Raw genomic sequence first — 25774 nt, 5'->3', positions numbered from 1 at the left:
TCAAAACTCTGGATTCTGATAGAGGGTCATGAGACTTAGACCTGAGTGCAAAAATGGAGGCTCTAGCCCCTTCCAGAGCTGAGATATCGAAACTCAAAAATTCGACCCGAAAAAAAAACGACAGTGGTACCCCTTACGTTTTTTTTTTTTGGGTGAAAAATTAAGTTTCTCCAATCTTCTCAAAACTCTGGATTCTGATAGAGGGTCATGAGACTTAGACCTGAGTGCAAAAATGGAGGCTCTAGCCCCTTCCAGAGCTGAGATATCGAAACTCAAAAATTCGACCCGAAAAAAAAAACGACAGTGGTACCCCTTACGTTTTTTTTGGTGGGTGAAAAATTAAGTTTCTCCAATCTTCTCAAAACTCTGGATTCTGATAGAGGGTCATGAGACTTAGACCTGAGTGCAAAAATGGAGGCTCTAGCCCCTTCCAGAGCTGAGATATCGAAACTCAAAAAATCGACCCGAAAAAAAAACGACAGTGGTACCCCTTACGTTTTTTTTGGGGGGTGAAAAATTAAGTTTCTCCAATCTTCTCAAAACTCTGGATTCTGATAGAGGGTCATGAGACTTAGACCTGAGTGCAAAAATGGAGGCTCTAGCCCCTTCCAGAGCTGAGATATCGAAACTCAAAAATTCGCCCCGAAAAAAAAACGACAGTGGTACCCCTTACGTTTTTTTTTTTTCGGGTGAAAAATTAAGTTTCTCCAATCTTCCCAAAACTCTGGTTTCTGATAGAGGGCCATGAGACTTTGACCTGAGTGCAAAAATGGAGGCTCTAGCCCCTTCCAGAGCTGAGATATCGAAACTCAAAAATTCGACCCGAAAAAAAAACGACAGTGGTACCCCTTACGTTTTTTTTTTTTTGGGTGAAAAATTAAGTTTCTCCAATCTTCTCAAAACTCTGGATTCTGATAGAGGGTCATGAGACTTAGACCTGAGTGCAAAAATGGAGGCTCTAGCCCCTTCCAGAGCTGAGATATCGAAACTCAAAAATTTGACCCGAAAAAAAAACGACAGTGGTACCCCTTACGTCAGGGTTCACCAATCTCGGCCCTGGAGGGCCACTGTCCCTGCATAGTTTAGCTCCAACCCTGATCAAACACACCTGAGCAAGCTAATCAAGGTCTTCAGGATCAGTAGAAACTCACAGGTAGGCGTGTTTGATCAGGGTTGGAGCTAAACTCTGCAGGGACAGTGGCCCTCCAGGACCGAGATTGGTGAACCCTGCCTTACGTTTTTTTTGGTCGGTGAAAAATTAAGTTTCTCCAATCTTCTCAAAACTCTGGATTCTGATAGAGGGTCATGAGACTTAGACCTGAGTGCAAAAATGGAGGCTCTAGCCCCTTCCAGAGCTGAGATATCGAAACTCAAAAATTCGACCCGATAAAAAAAACGACAGTTGTACCCCTTACGTTTTTTTTTTTTTGGGTGAAAAATTAAGTTTCTCCAATCTTCTCAAAACTCTGGATTCTGATAGAGGGTCATGAGACTTAGACCTGAGTGCAAAAATGGAGGCTCTAACCCCTTCCAGAGCTGAGATATCGAAACTCAAAAATTCGCCCCGAAAAAAAAACGACAGTGGTACCCCTTACGTTTTTTTTTTCGGGTGAAAAACTAAGTTTCTCCAATCTTCCCAAAACTCTGGATTCTGATAGAGGGCCATGAGACTTAGACCTGAGTGCAAAAATGGAGGCTCTAGCCCCTTCCAGAGCTGAGATATCGAAACTCAAAAATTCGCCCCGAAAAAAAACGACAGTGGTACCCCTTACGTTTTTTTTTTTCGGGTGAAAAATTAAGTTTCTCCAATCTTCCCAAAACTCTGGATTCTGATAGAGGGCCATGAGACTTTGACCTGAGTGCAAAAATGGAGGCTCTAGCCCCTTCCAGAGCTGAGATATCGAAACTCAAAAATTCGACCCGAAAAAAAAACGACAGTGGTACCCCTTACGTTTTTTTTTTTTTGGGTGAAAAATTAAGTTTCTCCAATCTTCTCAAAACTCTGGATTCTGATAGAGGGTCATGAGACTTAGACCTGAGTGCAAAAATGGAGGCTCTAGCCCCTTCCAGAGCTGAGATATCGAAACTCAAAAAATCGACCCGAAAAAAAAAACGACAGTGGTACCCCTTACGTTTTTTTTGGGGGGTGAAAAATTAAGTTTCTCCAATCTTCTCAAAACTCTGGATTCTGATAGAGGGTCATGAGACTTAGACCTGAGTGCAAAAATGGAGGCTCTAGCCCCTTCCAGAGCTGAGATATCGAAACTCAAAAATTCGCCCCGAAAAAAAAACGACAGTGGTACCCCTTACGTTTTTTTTTTCGGGTGAAAAATTAAGTTTCTCCAATCTTCTCAAAACTCTGGATTCTGATAGAGGGTCATGAGACTTAGACCTGAGTGCAAAAATGGAGGCTCTAGCCCCTTCCAGAGCTGAGATATCGAAACTCAAAAATTCGCCCCGAAAAAAAACGACAGTGGTACCCCTTACGTTTTTTTTTTTCGGGTGAAAAATTAAGTTTCTCCAATCTTCCCAAAACTCTGGATTCTAAAAGAGGGCCATGAGACTTTGACCTGAGTGCAAAAATGGAGGCTCTAGCCCCTTCCAGAGCTGAGATATCGAAACTCAAAAATTCGACCCGAAAAAAAAATTACAGTGGTACCCCTTACAATTTTTTTTTTTGGGTGAAAAATTAAGTTTCTCCAATCTTCTCAAAACTCTGGATTCTGATAGAGGGTCATGAGACTTAGACCTGAGTGCAAAAATGGAGGCTCTAGCCCCTTCCAGAGCTGAGATATCGAAACTCAAAAATTCGGCCCGAAAAAAAAACGACAGTGGTACCCCTTACGTTTTTTTTTTTCGGGTGAAAAATTAAGTTTCTCCAATCTTCCCAAAACTCTGGATTCTGATAGAGGGCCATGAGACTTAGACCTGAGTGCAAAAATGGAGGCTCTAGCCCCTTCCAGAGCTGAGATATCGAAACTCAAAAATTCGACCCGAAAAAAAAAACGACAGTGGTACCCCTTACGTTTTTTTGGGGGGGTGAAAAATTAAGTTTCTCCAATCTTCTCAAAACTCTGGATTCTGATAGAGGGTCATGAGACTTAGACCTGAGTGCAAAAATGGAGGCTCTAGCCCCTTCCAGAGCTGAGATATCGAAACTCAAAAATTCGACCCGAAAAAAAAACGACAGTGGTACCCCTTACGTTTTTTTTTTTTTTGGGTGAAAAATTAAGTTTCTCCAATCTTCTCAAAACTCTGGATTCTGATAGAGGGTCATGAGACTTAGACCTGAGTGCAAAAATGGAGGCTCTAGCCCCTTCCAGAGCTGAGATATCGAAACTCAAAAATTCGCCCCGAAAAAAATAACGACAGTGGTACCCCTTACGGTTTTTTTTTTTCGGGTGAAAAATTAAGTTTCTCCAATCTTCCCAAAACTCTGGATTCTGATAGAGGGCCATGAGACTTAGACCTGAGTGCAAAAATGGAGGCTCTAGCCCCTTCCAGAGCTGAGATATCGAAACTCAAAAATTCGACCCGAAAAAAAAACGACAGTGGTACCCCTTACGTTTTTTTTTTTTTTTGGGTGAAAAATTAAGTTTCTCCAATCTTCTCAAAACTCTGGATTCTGATAGAGGGTCATGAGACTTAGACCTGAGTGCAAAAATGGAGGCTCTAGCCCCTTCCAGAGCTGAGATATCGAAACTCAAAAATTCGCCCCGAAAAAAAAAACGACAGTGGTACCCCTTACGTTTTTTTTTTCGGGTGAAAAATTAAGTTTCTCCAATCTTCCCAAAACTCTGGATTCTGATAGAGGGCCATGAGACTTTGACCTGAGTGCAAAAATGGAGGCTCTAGCCCCTTCCAGAGCTGAGATATCGAAACTCAAAAATTCGACCCGAAAAAAAAACGACAGTGGTACCCCTTACGTTTTTTTTTTTGGGTGAAAAATTAAGTTTCTCCAATCTTCTCAAAACTCTGGATTCTGATAAAGGGTCATGAGACTTAGACCTGATCGCAAAAATGGAGGCTCTAGCCCCTTCCAGAGCTGAGATATCGAAACTCAAAAATTCGGCCCGAAAAAAAAACGACAGTGGTACCCCTTACGTTTTTTTTTTTCGGGTGAAAAATTAAGTTTCTCCAATCTTCCCCAAACTCTGGATTCTGATAGAGGGCCATGAGACTTTGACCTGAGTGCAAAAATGGAGGCTCTAGCCCCTTCCAGAGCTGAGATATCGAAACTCAAAAATTCGACCCGAAAAAAAAAAACGACAGTGGTACCCCTTACGTTTTGTTTTTTTTTCGGGCGAAAAATTAAGTTTCTCCAATCTTTCCAAAACTCTGGATTCTGATAGAGGGCGATGAGACTTGGACCTGAGTGCAAAAATGAAGGCTCTAGACCCTTCCTGAGCTGAGATATTGGCTGCGTTCCAAACCGCATACTTAATGAGTAGGTACTTAATTTCGAAAAGTACTTACTCAACGAGTGCTAAAAGAGTAGGTACTTTATAACCAAATCTCGTTAAGTATGAATGAGAACCGGACATCTGCCATGTTGACGTTATCATGTGACCTACTAAGCGTTATCACAAGCGCAACAACTTTAAATATACGTTTAATTCATCTATCTATAAATATCTTGATATTGATGAAACTTCCTCATTTTGTTGTGCTTTTATTGAAGAAACAGCTTCCCATTTATTTTTTGAATACATTTAGGGTTGATTTAAGTTGTTATATTTTAAACCCTACTAATGTGACCCACAGTGTTATTCTTATAGCGATATTTTTTTAATTAAGAAACCCAAAAATCGTCATCTCTTGAATATGTTGTCAATTTCTTTATTTTATACTCAAAAAAGTTTCTCCTTAAAGTTTTCTTCTTTTTCTTGATGAATTTACCTCCTTTCATCCCTCAGACTTATAACAACAACACATTTTTTTAATGTATCATGAAGAACTATTATGAAGATATTTAGCCTTGTTATTGTTTTTTTCCTGTGTATAAATATAATTTTATGATGTCACATTATGATGTACACAAACCAATGATCCTTATATTTTCGGTTTTGTCATTATGATTGTTACATACAACTATGGTCTCTTTCCATGATCTTGTGTAATAGGTTTAAAATATATATGCAACAGGTGCACTAACACTTCATAACATCAGTAACTCGACAGCACAACCTAGAACAGTTTTCCTCTGCGTTTGTAATGTCTCCACAAAGGAGACGGGCAGCTGCTCGAAGATCTCTTTTGGAGAAAACTGTTGATTTTATACTCGAAAAAATGTAAGTATCACTCCTTAAAAATTAATATTTCCTCAGAATGAATTGCATTGTTAGACCACCCCAAAACTTAAACACAACAATAATATTAAATGCTGAACAATACTTAATTATAAAACTTTTTTACATACTAAAAATAAAATTTAATAAAACAAGCAAAATGAGATTTGTTTTGTCATCTGACAGTTATGCATGAATACATTTATATTGCTATATTTACATTGCAGTGAAACATCTCAATTGTCCGTCAATCGATGAATTAATGCATACATTAATTAATTATATTTTATATACTGACAACAATAAGAAACATGAATAAATGAGTAAAAGAACAAATAAAAGTAACCATCACAATAAACAAATGCATATACAAGTCAACACCACATGAAACAAAGCTTTATTCAAACTACAAGCATGTATTTAGAGGCGCTGAACACCACATCCTACTGCCGACTCAACACAGCGGGTCCCATTCTGCAGCTTTATTCTGATGAATTCACCAGAGGGGACTGTGCCTTCGTCCCAGAGCTTGTTGCTGTGCTGCGCTTCACAATCTGAGGCAATAAGGGCAGGTGAAGCGATAGAGGGACTCATAAGGGCAGATGGAGGGTATCATAAGGGCAGGTGGAGCGATGGAGGGTCTCATCCATGGGACCAATTCCAGGATTCAGCTCTGGGCTCCTCATCCTCAGTGCTCACACCAGTCTGCAGACATTTCAGATCCTACAAAAATACACAAACATTACACAAAAGCAGTCATTTTAACAGCACAATGTCATTTGATTTATGTATTAAAAATAACCTTACTTTATATTTGAGTAAAATCCCCCAAACTTTTTTTCCCAAACAAATACTGCCATAATCTTTCCTTGCAGGTCCTGCTCCGCCAGAAAAGCTCTGCAGCAAATGCACAGAAATCAAGACTCAGAAAAATGTTGTACTTTCTATCCATTTCTGTAGTGTACTCACTCAAAGCCTTTGATGACAGCATTCAGCATCATGAGCCTCTCTCCACCCGATAAACACACGCGTGTTCTTCTGTCCCTGTAACATACAGACAAGATTCACATTATGAGCTCAACACTGCATTTAGCCTACATGCTGGTTGATGTGTTAACTCACTTTTAATCCAACTTAAATGTTCCTCAATATATCAACACTAATAAGGGACAAATTAAATATATATCATGTTTAGTTACTTTATAGATTTGTTTATTTGCCTTATTTACAGCACATTTGTCTAGCAGTGTTGACAACAGTGAATTATCCTACATAATAGCACACATAACGTTACATCACTCAGATGTATTTTTCATGATGGGATGTGCTCACCTTCAAAACTTATACAATATTTTCCTTCCTGATGTAAATAGACATTTTAAATAAGCGTGTTTAAGATCTATGGTTATGTAAATCCACTTTAGAAACGTAACTTAACGTACATGTGCTTACTGGAGCTCCCCTGTTAACTAGCTATACATAATAAAAGATGTGTTTACAGCAAAATCACAACTATTCTATACTGTCCAACTCCTTTACACCTTCAACAGTTAAAACCTTTACTCTAGTTTAACACATACAATTTAAACACAAGGAACCGTGTTTACTCATTACTTCACCCAGGTAATTCTCGCCTACTCATTTGGATTCATACATACTTTTTCGGTCGCCTACTCTTTTTCCCATACTAAATAGTAGGGAAGTATGTGGTTTGGAACGCAGCAATTGAAATATTTATAATGGCATACATGGCCCTCTATCAGAATCCAGAGTTTTGAGAAGATTGGAGAAACTTTTTTTCTCTCACCGAAAAAAAAAAAAAAAAATGACAGGGTACCCCTGTGGATTTTTTTTTTTTTTTTTTTTTGGGGGGTTGAAATTTCAGTTTCTCTGATCTTCTTGAAACTCTGGATTCTGATAGAGGGCCATGAGACTTGGACCTGAGTGCAAAAATGGAGTCTCTAGACCCTTCCTGAGTTGAGATATTGAGATCCCACATAGCATTTATGCCATTATAAATATCTCAATATCTCAGCTCTGGAAGGGTCTAGAGCCTCCATTTTTGCACTCAGGTCTAAGTCCCATGCCCCTCTATCAGAATCCAGAGTTTCAAGAAGATCAGAGAAACTCAAAATTCAAAAATACGCCTGTCAGTTTTTTCGAGGCGAAAAATTAAGTTTCTCTGATCTTCTTGAAACTCTGGATTCTGATAGAGGGCCATGGGACTTTGACCAAAATGGAGTGCAAAAATGGAGGCCCTAGACCCTTCCAGAGCTGAGATATTGAGATACCACATAGTATTTATGCCATTATAAAAATAGTGGGTTATTACTATTGCCACTGCCAGTACTGTAAAAATACAAGAAAACACAGGATGCACACAGGAAATGACTAACATGAATGCATTGATTGATTCCTAGGGTTATTTTGTTGTGAATAAACAAATGTGCAATACATAAAAGGAAAACGGTAACACTTTACAATAAGGTTCCATTAGTTAACATTAGTTAATGCATTAGTTAACATGAAATAACCATGATCAACATATCTGTTCAGCATAAATGTGTGAGTTAATGTTAACAAATATTAACTAATGCTGAACAGATATGTTGTTCATGGTTAGTTCATGTTAAAGGTGCCCTCTGGGATAAAATAAATCAAATCATACACCATATTCCATACCAGATGGAGGCAGTATACCTCCAGAAATACCTCTGCGGCCGCGACAAACCCTCATGTCTTCAAACAACACGGGCAAGCGCTGTGTTGCTCTGTCTCCCACTCTCCCTCGCACATATTAATCAAATCAATTGACACGATAGTAAAAGCTTGGAAGACCGCAGTTTCACGTGGAGCATTTTGAGATGTTCAGAGATTAGAGACTAAATGAACAACATCTCAACACTAAATTATAAAGGCCGTCTCATAGACAAGCCGGTGCATTTCGACGATATCGGAATATTAAAGCACAGGCTATTATTTCTAGTTTATAGTATTCGTTTTGTTCATTTAACATTTTTATCATTAGTTTGAATTAATTTGACAGACAGCATTCCCTGATGTGGACCAAGCTAGCACCTTTCAGAGCTGCCAACTCTCATAAATTCACCGTGAAACACACAACTGATACTACACACTCTCATGCCACACATCCAGTTTGTCATGCACAGAAAAGGACACGGAGACCGATCTCAGATTCTGTTATTTTTATTACGCAATTCAAACAATAAATGCAGTTTTGGCGCTTGTAAATGTAACACGACAGATCCCTAGTGCACGTGAATCGATCATCTTTACTAGCTAATGGTAAAAGAACACGAACACTGTTGAAAGATACAGTATGTTACAACTTACCAAAATGTATTCCTCATGCATAATATCGACCAATCATTTTTTTTAACTCATCCCTGAACTGAAATTTAGTAGTGGGCTGTATTTTCCACACGACTGACATCAGGTTCAAGCACACACACACAAGCCGGCGCGACTTACTCGTGTACATGAGTTTGGCTGGTGGTTATGTTGCCCGCCTGCATACCGCCTCCCATGGTCGAAATTGGTATTACGACACCTGCCGGGCCGGGATTAGTAATTTAGCATGCTAATTTAGGTTTATATCTCGGCAGCACTATAACGTGTCAGTTTTTTAATGACATCATTGCACTCATTTCTTCTCATTTTTTTGATGTGTGTAGTTCATTTTTTGGATATTTTTACCTCAATTATTCCATATGGCACCTTTAACTAATGCATTAACTAATGTTAACTAATGGAACCTTATTGTAAAGTGTTACCGAAAAAACCTTATGATTAAAGTTGTAATGTTATAATGTTCAAGTTTTTGTTCTAAAAGAAGAAAGATGCACACAGAAAATTACTCTAATATGATTGTTTGTAACAAACTAAATATCTTCGAATCAATCAATGTGCAATCTGTAAAACAAAAACCTCAAAATTACAGTTGAAATGGTATACTGCTGGAATTTTTTTGACCTTGAGGAAAAGCTTAAAGTATAGACCAACAAATTTTATGTTTATTAATTTATTTCATGTTGGTAAATTTTTTGGGAAGTACACCTGTTTTGACCTGATGTCTATTGGAATGGACAAAAAAAAAATCACAATGAGCAATCAGCAATCAGCAATTGTATATAAAAAAATTCATTTGTTTTCATTTATAGAAACCTCATGAGCTGAGAAAATGTACTTTTATATTTTTCAGAAACTTGAAACATAATTCAGGTCTGAGGGGGTTAATTTTCTGAGGGGGTTAATACCAATTACTCTACTCTCCTTGTGTTAAGCCTTGTGTTAAGGTGGGCATACACTCTGCCATTTTCATCTGATTTTGAGCTGAATTGTGGCTCATACAACTCTTTTTTTCGGATCAAGATGAATTTCAGCTTTGTCGTGCACTGTTTGAATTTTAAAGGTGGGAACTAGAGGCAATTCTGGCATGTCAGAAATTTTGGTCGCTCCTTGTGATTACCGGTATATCGCAAAGTTGAAGCAGAGCTACAAACCTCACTGCGCCTGCACGAAAACAGAAGTTTCATCTTTAATGCAGCAAGAAAGAAAACGAAAAGAGGGAGATATTTAAGTTCGGTAGATATCTATAGCTACAAATTACTGTTGCTTTGCTCCAGTTCGTGTTGCAAAAGGATAAACCATATTACCTTCGTCTTCCAAGCCACCTGTGATGTAGCTCTCACCTCTTTTATTAATTTGTTAAATGCTCATGTTAAACAAGCTGCTTTTGAAATAAAGCTGAAAATTCATTTTAATTTTAAGTAATTTTTAATTTACTGTAACCGAACTAAATGTTTTTAGACATTTAATTTTCAATGAGGAGGTGTAGCTAAGCTTCCATCTAATCTTCCAAAGAGCACGCTAGATAGCCTGCTCTAGGTCTGCAAGCTGCTGCACTGTGGTGACAATAGATACAAAATTAAGGATAATTTTTGGCTTCAATATATCGAGAAGATAAATCTTTCCCATAGCGTAAGCTAAACTTATGAGAGTTTATAAAAATATGAGAGAACCTCTAGTAAGAGAATGCGAGCTTTGGCTTTACATCACATATTACATAGTATTGCTGAAAATCTTGCTGAAATCGCACAGACATCGCAGTGAATGCCCGCCTTTAGTTCTTTCGGGCCATTGTTAAGCGTCATCTATGTTTTATTTGATTGTCAGTTATTTCAGAGTTATCTCCGACGTGTTCTCTTGTGGGTTCTGCTCATTAAAGAAGCTTTTAGTGACTCCTTGTATTCGTGCGACTCTCTATAACCAAGTGTGACAGAAGATACTAATAAGATTCTGCACCATTTTTTTTGTTCACTAAAAAATAATAATAAAAAATATAATTTAATTGTATGACATTGATGCATTTTTAAAGTAGGCAAATAGTATATTGTATATTTTCTGTATTTACAATACACTTTACCTTATTGTTGGATGCATACACTTTGTTTGGGTTGCCCAGTAATTCTGCTGTATAATTTATTTGATATGATAAAGTGTCTGAAGCTAGAGCTGCACAGCATTATGGGGTTTGCTACACTACAAAGCTCTTGATCATGGAGGTCACTGAAACAAGGGCATGAAAGTGAATTGAATCGATCCATATACCTGATCAAGCCTCCATTTGATAGATGGTATTCCACACAAACTTGCACAGTAATCTCTTTTTCAGGATAAAATGAAAAACAGGAGAAAAAAAAAATCAAGGCATGAAAAAAAAAACTCAGTGGTTCTGCTGAATTTATTTTAAAATATTTTAATAAATAACTGATAGTTTTTAAATTAAATGATTATTTATTATATATTTCTGAATTTACCTGAACTCAGTTTTAAATAAAGATTGGGCTAAATCTTCTAGCCCAATCGTCTAATTACTCTTCTAGGTTTCCAGGTATTTAAAAAAAAAAAAAAAAAAAAAAATCTGTCACTTTCTTTTAAGCTCAATTTAACAGATGGACTGTTAGGAAAATGAAAGAATAGAAAAAGAGTGTGAACGTAGTAACTTTTTTTTGGAACTAGGAAATGACACCGACTGGATATGAACTATGGTTGCCCCAACTAATTGATCTAATAATAGTTGAACTAATTAAACTAATTATAGTTAAAGTTGTATTACTTTTTCATATAAAAATGAGAAATATGTTGTGATTTAATATATTCAGACACATAAAAGTGGATCTGACAAGTTCAATTTGACAAATAATACCCCACTTTTCTTTAGAGAAGGAAAGCATCAAGAATTTTACTACTGTACTACCGATGGTTTGTAGGGAAGGTGACTGACCTAAAATATTAAAATTGAGTGAATTTATTTTTCATAAACATGATAGACACGGAGAGGTCAATTTGTATTTTTCATGAAACCATCTGCAGTTTGGTCATTTAATTTAAACAGTATACCTCACATAGGAAAATGAAAGTGCTGCAGAGAACAGAAAGCTTGAATTACAACAAATAGAGATGTTGACCCATATCACATTATGAGATGGTTCCGAACAACTTCAAACTACTATGGAATATTAAAAGAAAAACTATGCCATTTATTTAGTAGTTACACTTACACAATTTAGCCTTGATGATTAGACATAATTTGTATAGACATCATCAATCAGGCCTTTCATGACTGACTTTACTGTACTTGTGCTCAAAAACTCCTACATGTAATATCAAGCCAAGCCAGAACACTTGCATACATTGAGCTCTGAAATTGGCCCAAAGTACATATTATCTTTTCAAAACTGAATGAAGACAAAACATGAGATAATGTGGGTTAAATAATCCTGTGAACACATAAATCATTTAAGTACTTATTGTCTTGGGCAAGTATTCTGAAAAACAAAAAAAAATATCTGTATTGTGTAGCTTTTAGATGAGGCCAAAAGTAAAGCACAAATTCCCTACACTGTCAGAAAAAAACAACAACTGATTGTCACTAGTGTAAGTGACAATTTGTTTCACCTTATCTGAGAAATATACCCTGTAAAACCTGACATATTATATAATAGTCTGAAAATACATTTAAAAAAATGGAACAGGTTTATATCGAACATTTAAACAAAAAGTCTGAATATGTTTTTTTTTTTTTTTTTTATCTTATTTGATACTCCAGAATTGTATGGCTTTAGCAATATGATATAAATTTAGCTTACTTGAGGGAGAAAAAATACCTTATTCAGATTTAAAAATATGCAATCTGGTGAAGTTGTTGATATTTACATATCCAAAAAGTAAGATAAAATTCTGATTGCTTGTCATGTAAATCAATGATTTTTTAACCATAGCAGACTTGCATAAAATGCATAAATATCACATGCAATCTACATATCTTAATAATAAGTCTTATTAAGATGATTTTTAAATGCTTAATGATCAAAGCTCTCTTGTGTTTAATTGAGAGGGGCAAAACAAAATGCAATGCAATTCAATGATGAATGATAGATGTATAAATAAATGCTCCTCTAAAGCAATTATATCATATTTGATAAATTTTATCATGACTTCTCATAAAAAAAAAATAAGTATTGGTATTTAAGTAAACCTAAGATGTTTCCGGACAGTAAATTCTCCCAAGGCATCACCTAACTGATGCCTTGGGAAGTATTTTGACCATGCTTCAATATCTGACGCTTTAGGCGCCCTTTAGCGTCAGTTAGATGACGCCCTAGGATCGCGTGTAACCCTACCCCCACCCCAGACCTAAACCTAACTGCGTCATCTACCTGACGCTTTCCTTTAGCGTCAGTTAGATGACGCCGTAGGATCGCGTCATGTAACTGATGCTAAAGGGCGCCTAAAACGTCAAATATTAAAGCATGGTCAAAGGTGACGCCTTGGGGTGAGAATGCATTGAATATTACTAATATAAACAACGCATTCTCACCCCAAGGCGTCACCTTTGACCTAAAGGAAAGCGTCAGTTAGAGGACACGGTTAGGTTTAGGTCTGGGGTCGTGGTAGGTACACGCGATCCTAGGGCGTCATCTAACTGACGCTAAAGGGCGCCTAAAGCGTCAAATATTGAAGCATGGTCAAATGCTTCCCAAGGCGTCAGTTAGGTGACGCCTTGGGGGTGAGAATGGGTTGATATAAAATGTAATAAAATACTTTAAACAGACGTGTTTGTATACCACAGTCTTCGAAATTATGAAAGTATGAACTATCAATCAGACAACAGAAGGCTGTGAAGAATGTGTGCAACAGCTTTCTATTCAGCAGATGATAATTTAGTGACCTTATAAACTTGAATATAATATGGTATCATAGGCTTTATAAAAGGTTAAGATAGTATCTGTATACAACGTATACAACAATGTCCCTATGAGAGAACTGCCCCAGTGACAAGCTGCTGTATATTTTTTGCAATTTATTTCTTAGAGTGTAGATAAGTTATGGATGGGGAACTGTCTACATATATTGAGTTGCTTAAAATCAATTGATGTAAATGACTGGGTACAAAGTACAAAGCCCTTAAAGGGACATGGTGAAGGAAAAAAATATGAGATGGGAGGAAAAAAAAAATATGTCAATGCTTTCGCGTTTCCTTTCGTGTTTTTCGTGAGTGAACGCGAAGTTTCTCCGGGGAGAACAAAATTTTTTTCGAATGGAAGCCAAGTTTATCAGGGGAACGCAAATGTTTTGTGAGCAAATTATGTCCCCTTAAAGGGACATGGTGGTGAAAACAAATATAAGATGAGTGGAAAAATAATAAATCAATGCATTTGTGTTCTCTCGCAAATGTTTTTCGTTCCCCAGAACGAAAGTAAAGCACAAATGATACAACGAGTCATGACTTGACAGCTTTTTTTGACAGGTAAGCAAATGTACATAAAACAAATCAATGTTATTAACGTGATGAAACGTTAGAATATGATCAGTATGTTATTCTAATGTTGATCTAGCTTACTGCTAGTTTTGTATAGCAAACTAACTAACACGTAGTATAACATTATAACTTTCAACACATATTTAAATGCCATTTAGTGTAGGATGACCATATTTTGATTACCAAAAACAAGAACACTCGGCCGGCAAACAGATACTCAGATGATACTCGAAGTTTACTCAAAGATGGTTTATTAATTTCAATACATTTAAAGTAGGCTATGCCTTCTCTGTATGGATAGAAAATTGTTATATTGCAAGACACAAATTCAGATAGGCTTTTCAGAGGTTACTCAACATGTTTTATTTTGACATGTTTAAAAAATAATTCATGACATAAAGATAGAAATAATGTCTCTTCTGTATTAGAAAAATAAATATATAAATAATAAATAACTAAAAGAAATATCTCCAAATTGAACAATAAATAGCATATGTATGTATATATGTACTGGAACTCTCTTCCCCGATCACTCTGCTCTGTTAACACTATTTCTAAATTCTAATCCATGCTAAAAACTCACTTGTTTTCTGAATGTCATAATTCTTAAATTGTACTACTTTTTTATTTATTTATATATTTAAAACAAAAACAAAACAACAACACTTGTCTATATACTGGTGCTGTCTTTGTCGCCTTTATTGTTGCTTGTTTGCTGTAAAGCGTTCTTGAGCTCTGGAAAGGCGCTATATAAATAAACCGTATTATTATTATTATTATTATTGGAAACTGTGCCCTCTTGTGGCAAAAAAACCCTACATATTGTGCCTTTAATGATAAGATGAATGTTTCACATTATTAGGGAGATACACTATACTATATTTTCTCAGGAAGTAGCTGTATGCCACAAGCATATTATGTGTTCGTGTAATGACAAAAACATTTAGGAAAAATGTTGCCTGCTCCCAATTTCAAGCAATAAAACCTAGTACTCTTATAAGAGTGTTTTTTTACCAGCATGATCGGTACCACCAGCATCGAAGCTTATCTAATCATTTGCTTATCGTGTTAAAGCAAGGCTCACCCCCTCAGATATGCATATCCTAATATGTGTAACCTTAGTTTGGCATGCCAGCTGCCTGGAGCCTTTGCCAATGCGAGTTTGTTGTTGTTGTTGTTGCCGTTTCTACCATTATGTGGATGTAGATGTAGGAGGCAGAGAAAATGGCAACAGGTATTAATACTGCTGGTTTCTTTTCAGACAGTTTCCATGGCAATTGCAGAGAATCTTTCTCAGGTGGAGGGGCTTACGTGCCTGCTGCAACTCAGTAGCAGGATGAGTTTTTCTAAATGGCCATGGGGTGAGTATAAGGAAGGACAATCGCAATAAACAGTGTTTTTCAGTCAATCTGTTTTTGCCGCTCTATTGCATAATGACATTTTCTCAGGGAATTCATGTTGCTGTATGCACAAGTCACTTGTGCAAATAGGTGACAGTGAGCGAAAAATGGAAGGTAAAAGTTTGTTGGGTTATCTTTTTTTTTTTTTTGTTCTTAATGGAAGAACATTCCTATCAAAGATTCCAATCTTTACCGCGAACTGCTTATAAAATCAGAGATTATGTTGCTAAACCCCTTAAAGGTCCCCTGACATGAAATTTTCACTTTCAGAGTTTTTTTTTTTTTTTTACATTAATATGAGTTTCCCTAGCCTGTACGTGGTCCCCTAGTGGCTAGAATTTTAAATCGGTGAAAACCGAGCTTTGGCTATCTTTCTCTGCTATCTTTCCTCTGAAAATGAAAGCTCAGACGAGCTGATCTTGAATCTCCTCTGTATGATGTCATACGGAGGAAAGGTAACCTCCTCTTTCTTTTCCCATGAGAAAGTGAGCTAGGATGTACGAACGTGCGAGGGCTATTTGAGTTTTTCCTAGAGAGATATCATGGCTTGCAAACAAGCAAATCAGTGTTCGGATGTACAAATGAACACTAAAGTATTTTTTAGTTCCTTCATCCGAGCCTCTGATGAAACAATGGGTTCATTTTATTTTCTCTGGAAATACGCTGACACAACTTCCCAAAGTTTTGTATGGTCCAAACATTTCACAGACAACTGTTTCCTCAACTTGGGCCAATACAGAGCTGGCCTCGATGAACATCTAAAAAAATTAATCGTTCGAGCAACCAACCAACAATTTCTGATGTGTAGCCTAATTGTTCAAGTTCAGACAGGTAACCTTTCACACAAAATCTTTTTGCATCAGTAAGTCAAGCCAGTGACGAAAATATCAACTTCACATCATTTCTTTTAGCAGGATGAAAATAGTCTTATTTAAATTCTGAACAAATTATACACAGTGCAAGTTTATCTGGAGAACTTGTTATGAAATCAATGACGCACGTTACACAACAAAGCTCTTATTGTATGTACATCTTAGGTGTAATTTGTGGGTGGAACATCTCCCCATCACTTTTTGCCAGGGTTGATATTGTCCCCACCACTTTTGAAACATCTCACGGCATGGATGTAACTAATTCAAATAAACAAAACATCTCTAGTTAACTAGAAGAGCATTCATTTCATTAATTTGTTAAATAAGAGGTGATCTAACATGTTGAATTGTGTTTTTTAAATCAAGTAATCAAAGTGCTCATTCACTGCAAACAGTGCCGCGGATACAGTGTTCTCTTGTGGCTCGAGCACAGTCTTCATATGGACGTGCACTTTAATCTGTTGCGGAGAGACTCTATTCGTTCCGGTGAAATTACAAAGTAAATGCAAACAAAGTGCCCCTGCTTGATATACAACCACTTATGAACATAATTGGTTTTAATAAGAGAGAAAAAAAAAAAAAACTATACGAATGCAGATAAGAACCCAGAACCTCTGACACAACCCGGTCTCATCCCAAGACGTCATATAACTGACGTTTTGGGACGTCTTTTGACCATACGTCAATATTCGCCTTTTTAGGGCCCCCTTAAACGTCGGTAGATGAGGTTATGGGATCCTAACTCTACCCCATACCTAAACCTAACCCTAAACCTAACCCGTCAACTGACGTTAAAGGTAAAGCGTCAGTTGTATGACGGCCTGGGATCGCCATCTACCGACGTTTAAGGGGGCCCTAAAAAGGCGGATGTTGACGTATGGTCAAAATACGCCCCAAGACGTCAGTTATATGACTTTTTGGGATGAGACTGTTATCTGACACGCTTGGCAAAAGTTCTGCCACTGGACCATTATAAAGTACATGCATGATTTCTGTCAGATCTATATATTATTTCATGTGAAAATTATCGGCACCAACACATTCGTTTGTTCAGCTCATAGGACTTGCTGTTAATATCCCTAGTAATTAGCACTTCCTTGTTTTAAGTGGGGAGAGGGATAAGAACGTCATTAAGGTCTTCTGGTGGGCACGCCCCTTCAAACAGAGCTTTGAGGCTAAAATTTTATTTTTAAATTGACTATTTTTGATCTAAAAAAACATACTAACATTATAAGGGCAACCCAATAAAAATAATAAAATAACCCCATGTCAGGGAAGCTTTAACTCAGATACCTTTCCTGATTTATTATTACTAAAACACGATTTGTTAGGAATGTTGTTCGAAGATCAACAAGGATGTTGATGAGGATGTTGATGTCCTACTCTGCAAATATTGCAGTCACACTTGTTTATCCATAGTGTTTTGCTCTGATCTAGCTATGAAATAAGGCATGTCACAAACTCATGTTGCAGCATAGCATTGCCTAGAATGATTTAATCACTTTGTCCTTTGAATGACAGCTCCCCCTGGGCATTATATTTGGTACTGCAACCTGTGCAAGGTGAGTAAATGTCAACTGTACATCTTTTTTTTCTGTTCTTGCCTGATGTCTGAAGCTCTGTTCAATATCCATGGAATTCCCTTTGTTACATCTCCAGATATGACTTGGCACTTTGGCTTTGCTGGAAACGGAATTGAAAAAAGAAAATTCTGTCATCATTTACGCACCTTCATGTGGTACCAAACCTCAGAGACTTTCTTTTTATGTGGAACTCACAAGATTACATTCAAAATACTATGTTAGTCTTTAATATCCAAGCAATAAATGGCTGCTTCATACAAGGACAGAACATACCGGTACCACATTTGATCTAAATTTGAAGCATATGAGAGCTTTTTGTGTGGAACAGGCTAAAATTCATTGTAACTATGGGGGGAAGGGGGGCATTAGAAAGTTTGTAATTTTGCTCAGTAATTTAAGTTTCGAACAGTAAGTTTTGAACAGTAATAGTGTGACAGAGCATTTAGCCCATGCCCGTTCTCATCCTTTAGCGTCACATAGAACGCTATATGACAAAACGGCGCTACTACGCACATGGCACCCTTTATCGTTAATATTCAAGCGAACCCAAAGCGTCATAAATCCTTTCGCGTAATATGAGACTACCCCACACCTAAACCTAACCATCACAGCGCGTGTTATATTAACGATAACGGGTGCCATGTGCGTAGTATAGCGCCATTTTGTCATATAGCGTTCTATATGACGCTAAAGGATGAGAATGTGTTGAAACGTGTTAGCGCTGCCCTGGCAGACTGAATAAGGAAGGGATCTTAGTCCCTTGTTCCAGTGCTTTTAATCTTGTTACACGCTCAATGTATGTATGTTGTGTCCTACTTTATTGAGATGCACACTACAGACCGACAAGAGTAGGCTTCAGGTTGAGTTATATCACAAGATGGCCTCCTGGAGTAAAAGTATGTGAGAGACAGTCTAATATACTCCTCCCTCCCCTGGTCTAATAAAGTAGCTGAGACGCCTCTACTCCTCGACAGCTCTAAACAAAAAAGGTACACAGCAGGTAAATACAAAAATTAAGCAACATGTTCTGTATGTTCTTCCTTGTAATCAAGAGTTAGCTACTTCAGAGTTAATTATCTTAATAAGGTGTGTTAATAAGCACCTTTCACTGGCCTTCATAAAAGACATACGTGTCACCATAGCCTACCAGTATACCTGTCATTTCTGGATAAATAAGATTTGAGCTCAACAATCCCAGTCCCATGGGTCACATAATCAGTCAAAAGCCTTGTGTTTTTGTATATAATGTGGCATCATTGTAAATTCCTTTGAGTTATGCTGGGCTTTTTCCGTTAGCATAAAATCAGGCTACAGATTAATGTGCACACACTGGCAGATGAATAATTCAGTGAGTCAAATGAAATCAGTACCCTTACGAAAAAGTTTATTCAAATGTGCTATAGACCTTTCTTACAACTTCCGGAAATACACAATTGTCGTGGTAATCTTCCTCCGCTCCGGTCAGTACAAATAGCGCAAGCAGCTAGTAAGAGTTGTTGCGTACCGGTCTTTATTTGTTATTCCCAAAAGCAACCATATCTGTCGTTTTCATTCCTTTCCTCAGTTGCCTGTTGATGAAGCTCGACGGAAATAGATTCAGGCTATACGGCGGGATATTATTGATCCTGTGATCTTTAACTTCTCATGTCATTCACTAACCCGCCATTGTTTACGTTTATCATTTATGTATTATGATTTCTGTATTATGAAGTATGAAGCTGTTATGTTAAGGTACAAATCTTGCATAGTGTGCCTTTAAATACGAGATATAGGGGGTGTTTATGGGTAGGCCTGGATGTATAATGAATTTCAAACCTGAACAAAACATTTTTTTTTTTTTTTTCAAAGATCAACAGTCTGTCATTAATCTGCCACTAAAAAACGAAGTGTTGTGGTTCCGGTACACCAGCCATGTCAACAAAATGAATGAGTGAAAGTTTGCTTATCAAATGTATATCTAAATTCCCGCCAAATCTTTGTAGAACTTCAAAAAAACGAAACACAAAAGATGTTCCAGCCAATGAGCTGCCAGCAGGGGCCGTCTCAACCTCCACGACCAGTTTTTAACATTTTATCAGACAATAACAACAAGATTTTGCTTTAGTATAATTTTCCGGACAATTAGGGCCGGATTCAGGACAACAGCTTAGATTTCGGGACTGTTTACATTTTATATGTACATTTTATATACTTCTCAAATATACTTAAAATTACACTTAAATTGTACTTGGCTTTACTTTTGTTAACTCTTTTGATCGATAGCCTATTAAATATACTTTTTTTTACATAGTTTTTCATATACAATCTTATGAAACTTATGTTGTTTGAAAATATTGATTAGAATATTAATACAAAACAGATGTGTTTTTAATTCTGCGTATCTGATTTTTTTGTGTATAGGCTAGTCCACTGTCTACAGGAATTTACTTTAATTCTACTTTAGTCTTTTCCCATTATTGACTGAATTTTCCAGCTATCAATGTGTTCACTGTTATATGGTAAGGGGGGGCTATGACATCTTCTAGTGCAGAATCTCTGGATTAAAAACACAGGAGAAGAAGAAGCTGAAACAAGTGGAAGATTGCTCGTGCAAATGTAAAATAACATGATCAAACATTAAACAGCGTGTAAATCAAAACTGCTTAACGTTTCCAAATGAAATGAAGCGTTATCCATTAAGAGAAAACGACTGTGAATGCTTTGGGGGTGTTGGACTCGATCTGTGTTTTGATCATCGCTCTGAATCTGTTCAAAGCGTAGTCTTTGACAAAAAACAACAACTTTTGTTTAAAATGTTTCCTTTCTTTATGAAACTTAAGTATTTATGTAAATGAAGCTAATAAAATGTTGTTTGTTTAACTAGAGTTAAAAGTATTTTTAACTCTACAGGTGCACTAATAAGTATTAATTCATGCTTAACTAATGCACAGATAATACTGAATTAATGTGTAACTAATGATTATCTAAGGTATTCATTAATGATTACCACATTAGGAAGTAATTAAGAGCCTGTAAGGTTAATGTAGTTCATACATTAATTGTTATTAATTAAATATGCAATTGTGGATTAATTTCATAATAACTAATTTTTAGTGTTTAATTAATTAATATGTTAATTACCAGATTGAGCAGATAATATGACAAGTACACTAATATGCATTAATACATGATTACTTAATTGTTAGTGCAAATTCATGTGCAAATTACTACAATGACTAAATGCTTAGTTAATAATGATGTGCCTCAACAAGTAAAGTCATAACATAATGATACCACAATTAGCTTTGACTTTGTTAAGCATGAATTAATGCATATTATTGCACCCGTATTGTGAAGTGTTACCAAATAATAACAGGCAGGGTCCAACAGTGGCAAACATAACAGAGAAGGTAAGGTTGGGACAAACCAGGTAAATAGGCAAAGGGTCGAGGCCAGAGTCCAGTAAACAGTCAGGGGTCAGGGCATGCAGAGAAGGGTCAGCAACGATAAACAATCCAAGATCAAACCAGGGGACTACCACTCAGAACCAATGGCCAGGGCAGATCAAGACTTCACACTGAATGAGTGTGTGAATGAGGCTTATATGAGTGTGTATGAATGAGATGCAGGTGTGAGTGCAATCAGTCCCAGGTATGAGGCATGATGGGAATTGGAGTTCGAAGGGTAAAGTTAACATTTCAGAGACGGCTCCCTCCGGTGGTGAAAAGGAGTTGGTGGGGGAGCCTGCTCCATTATAAGCCTCATTCACACACAATTACATTTCTCCTGACCTGATTAGAACAATAAAATAAATAAGTAAAACAAAACAAAAAAACTAGGGAATCACTAAAACGAGAGATTTATTCTGATTTTATAAAACACTTATACAAGTTTAAATGTAGGCAATTGTGAATACATGTTAAAACAGTATAAAATATGCCGTGGTGTATTGCTGTACTCATCGACAATAAAGGCCGGTGTCATGTATGTTTACCTGGTTGTGTGGAGTATTTTAGAAAGGTTTACAGGAAATTAAAAGTTGAATTATTTCAATCCTCAATTATTTCAACTCAATTTTATTTGTTAATGTTCCAAATACTAGTTACTCAGATATACTTAATTTGTCTGTTTATGGTATATGTAATTAATTTCATTGTGTTTACATTTAATCAATATTTTGAAGTGTAAAAAAAAGTTTCACTACAAAAAAAAAAGACAAAATAGTAAACGTTTTTAGAGTGACGGCCCCCCGACCTCAGGCCTCTGCCAGCACAGTAGCCTAGCAACTATCCATGGCTAGTGACACGTGCAACTGTCTCCCACTTGCCAGTATGGGAGTGAAAGCACAGATGCTCTTATGTTTGAGGGACAAACTAAATGAGTGCTGCTGTTTGGGCAAAAAGTCATGCCACTCATGATCCATTTAAAGTACAAAGTGAGTCAGTCGAACCACTAGTTTCCGCTCGAAAAAATGGTGTTGGTTTAAGTGATCAGCAGAGGTTTCGTTTTATGGACATTTTAGATGATATGCCGATCAAATGTCAATAAGGTATTTATTTATTTATTTGTAAGAAATTAATTCTTAATTTGCAAGGATACATTAAATTGATTAAGAGTGACAGTAAATACATTTTTGATGTATTTTCAAAAATATATATATTTTTAATAAATACTGTTCTTTTTAACTTTCTATTAATCAAAGAATCATAAAAAAAAATATATCACGGTTTCCACAAAAATATTAAGCAGCACAACTCTTTTAATCATTTACAATAACAAGAAGTGTTTCTTGAGCAGCAAAGCAACATATTCGAATGGTTTCTGAAGGATCATGTGATGCTGGAAAATTAATTTAAATTGCAGCCTTGGTGAGCATAAAGGGACTAATACAAATATTTCTGACCTGAAACCAAGCTTATGAATGTTGAATGCTAAAGGTATATTTATGACACACAGACATCTTTTGAATTTTGAATAGTTTTCAAAAAACAATCTGGAAGAGCAGATGTTGACACTTAAAAGTGCCAGGCTTCCGATCTATTTGTGATAAAATGGTTGGGCGATATTGTAACTGTGTGTTTGGGTTGCAGCCAACATTCGGCTGGTATCCAACCTGCACTCTCAGTTTGTGCAAACATCTCTTGCACAGCTGTAGATTTTAAATGTATTTATGTTTTCTTATTTTTATTAACCAAAGATTACATAATAAACAGCTTCCAAGTTAAAAGACAAGCTATGCGTATTAACACGTCAACAACGTACTAAAACAGACTTCTTTTTTTTCCTTCGCATTTTTCGAGTACAGACATTGTACACAACATTGCCAAAACAATACCCATTCACATAAATCTGTGACAAGTCACTAAAGAAACACTATGATCCAATAGACTTAACATGTAATACACATGCACATGGTAGTCAACGTTTTCCAAAATTTGCGTTTTTGTAGCTCAAACTTAGATAACTGTATAATTCTAAAAAAACGTGCACTTTGAAACCAGTTTTCAAAAGTTTGCTTTTTACGCCGTTTTTGTGAAAATGAACGGCCAAAAAGTTTTTTTTTTTTTTAGTTCTAGTTGAAAACAGTGCTGCCCCTAAAACCAACAAAATTTCATAGCCAAGCTTGATGAACTGTTTCATGGGTAAATAAATAAAAGCGCTCTTGCATGAGGTGAAGAAAATACTCCTTGAATATGTATTCTGAATGTAGTAAGGCAATCTCGCTCTTGCTCTTTGACTGGTTATTGGTGTGTCATGGACTCTAGATTGATCCTGTTAACCAGTTTGGCTTCTCTTCTTATAGCTGACCTGGCAGGCAATGAGAGGGCACCTCATTCATAAGAGTGAATATTAATCGAGTCAGGCTGGACCAGAAGAGTGCCTCACATTAACTTATATGGACTCATCAATTTATCAGTAACCCAAGGTCAGATTGTGTGATATCTGTGTTGGGAGAAAAAAAAACTTTAATAAAATGTCTTGATGAGATGCTGAGCTGGCTCGGGTTTAAGTCCAATTTGTAGCAAACGAAAATGATTATTATTTACTGATGTCATTCCAAACCTCTATGACTTTTTTCTTCTGTAAAAAATTAAAAGGCTTTCATGCTACAAAACTGAAACAAAAGCACCATAAAAGTGGGCTTGCGCACTTTATTGTTAACTTTATAATGTCATTTATTCCAGCCCATTCTCATTTTGACCATGCTTCAATATCTGACGCTTTAGGGACCCTTTAGCGTCAGTTAGATGACGCCCTAGGATCACGTGTAACCCCTACCCCTACCCCAGTAGGATCGCGTCATGTAACTGATGCTAAAGGGCGCCTAAAGCGTTGAATATTGAAGCATGGTCAAAAGGTGACGCCTTGGAGTGAGAATGTAACATCTGGCTTTTGAATAACAGTCAGAGTAGCCTAAAAGATGGCAGAATTTTATATACATACCTTATATACTCACTACCAATCAAAACGTTTCAGTAAGAGTTGATTACTGTGCGTGCAAAGGCTGCATTTATTTGATTAATTAAAATGTCAAAAACAAGAGAGTAGATGTTAAAATTTCATGCTGATTTGTACTCGGCTTTAGCCAAGATAAGCACAGACTAAGGTGTAGTTTTACAATAAACTATGCATCTATATCCATTTATGCTTCTTTCCGTATGATGATGTGACTCTACTTCGGTCCGGCATTAACGGCCGCAGCGTACTTGGCGCTTCAGCACACACGACGGCTGCAACTACAGTGTAGTCTTCCTAGCGGACCAGCACGACAACCGTCTGGATTGTCTAGATACCTACTGCAGCTTTAATAGAAATTTGAAAAGAACAGCATTTATTTGAAATATAAAAATTGTTGTACAATGTTAAAAGTTGTTTCAAAGTTTATTCATCTTTGAACAATTTAATGAATCTTTGCTGAATAAACGTATTAAAAAAAATCTTAATGACAGTACAAAATGAAGTGGATTTTTCTTTCAGTGTTGATCCAGTGTCAGTCTAGCAACAGCGGTGAAGCACAACATGAGTCCTTTGAGATACGAGCTCACTACTAAGCCTGCAAGGCTTTTGTGTACAGCAGTTCAACTCTTAATTGCAAGAAAAAATAGGCGCAGTCCTCCACTTACCAAAGAGGCGGATGTTGCCATAGAAACGGTACAGTACTTCAAGGCTTTAGCAAGAGAGAGGCCTTGGGTTTGATTGGCCTGGAGGTCTGACCGCAGGGGAAAGAGACCAGACACAACTCTGGTATTACAGAAAACCCAAGGATAGATGTTATAAATACTGCAGTGCTTGATATTGACCACATGCAGCTGTAGAGCTTCCAATACTCATATAGCTAATGCGTCGCATAGCTGCATATCATTTAGCACTTATGTTTTAGTGGGTGTTTTCTCAAGAGGGAAAAAAATGAACATATAGAATTCAGAAAGCTACTTTATAAGGACTTTAATGTGTTTTTCCCTTCAACTGTGCCTTAGGCGATCCACAACCAAGAATCAATCAAAAATACCAATGAGCTATACAGGCCAAGAGTTTACTGCGGTATTTGTGTTCTTTTATCTTTTCATATTTTATGTCAGAACACTTCTAAAAAATAGCTATTTAGCTATAAATAAATAAATACACATACCACTGACCTTACACTTGGGCAGAAGTCCTAGACTGAAAACAAAATGACTAGCAAACAAAAGGAACCAAAGCTCTTCATACCGACAAAACAAATTGTGTTATTATCTGAGCTTGTTATTTTAAACTAATGAGATATTCTTCCATTCTTTGTGGGGAAAAAAAAAAACATTTAATGTGT

At 36.7% G+C, this 25774-nt stretch overlaps 1 protein-coding gene across 2 annotated transcripts in view; it reads right to left on the bottom strand.

Moving 5' to 3' along the window:
• Nucleotides 1-5451: 5451 nt before the first annotated feature.
• The window catches only part of LOC120480572 (uncharacterized), a 28761-nt gene continuing 8438 nt past the window's right edge, over nt 5452-25774 (bottom strand). The window contains exons 8-10 of one of the 2 annotated variants that reach the window (XR_016148511.1): nt 6258-6332; nt 6096-6185; nt 5452-6011 (exon numbers count right to left, since the gene is read on the bottom strand). The gene's annotated coding sequence lies outside the window, so the exon portion shown is untranslated. Of the gene's footprint in view, nt 6012-6095; nt 6186-6257; nt 6333-17623; nt 18089-25774 lie in introns of those variants that run through there. The other variant, XR_005623129.2, reaches the window with a different exon arrangement.

The sequence above is a fragment of the Pimephales promelas genome, chromosome 21, assembly GCF_988280905.1.
Source record: "Pimephales promelas chromosome 21, fPimPro1.hap1.1, whole genome shotgun sequence".
Lineage (NCBI taxonomy): Eukaryota > Metazoa > Chordata > Actinopteri > Cypriniformes > Leuciscidae > Pimephales > Pimephales promelas.
The sequence above is the reverse complement of the archived record's forward strand: the minus strand, read 5'-3'. Positions and strand labels throughout refer to the sequence as shown.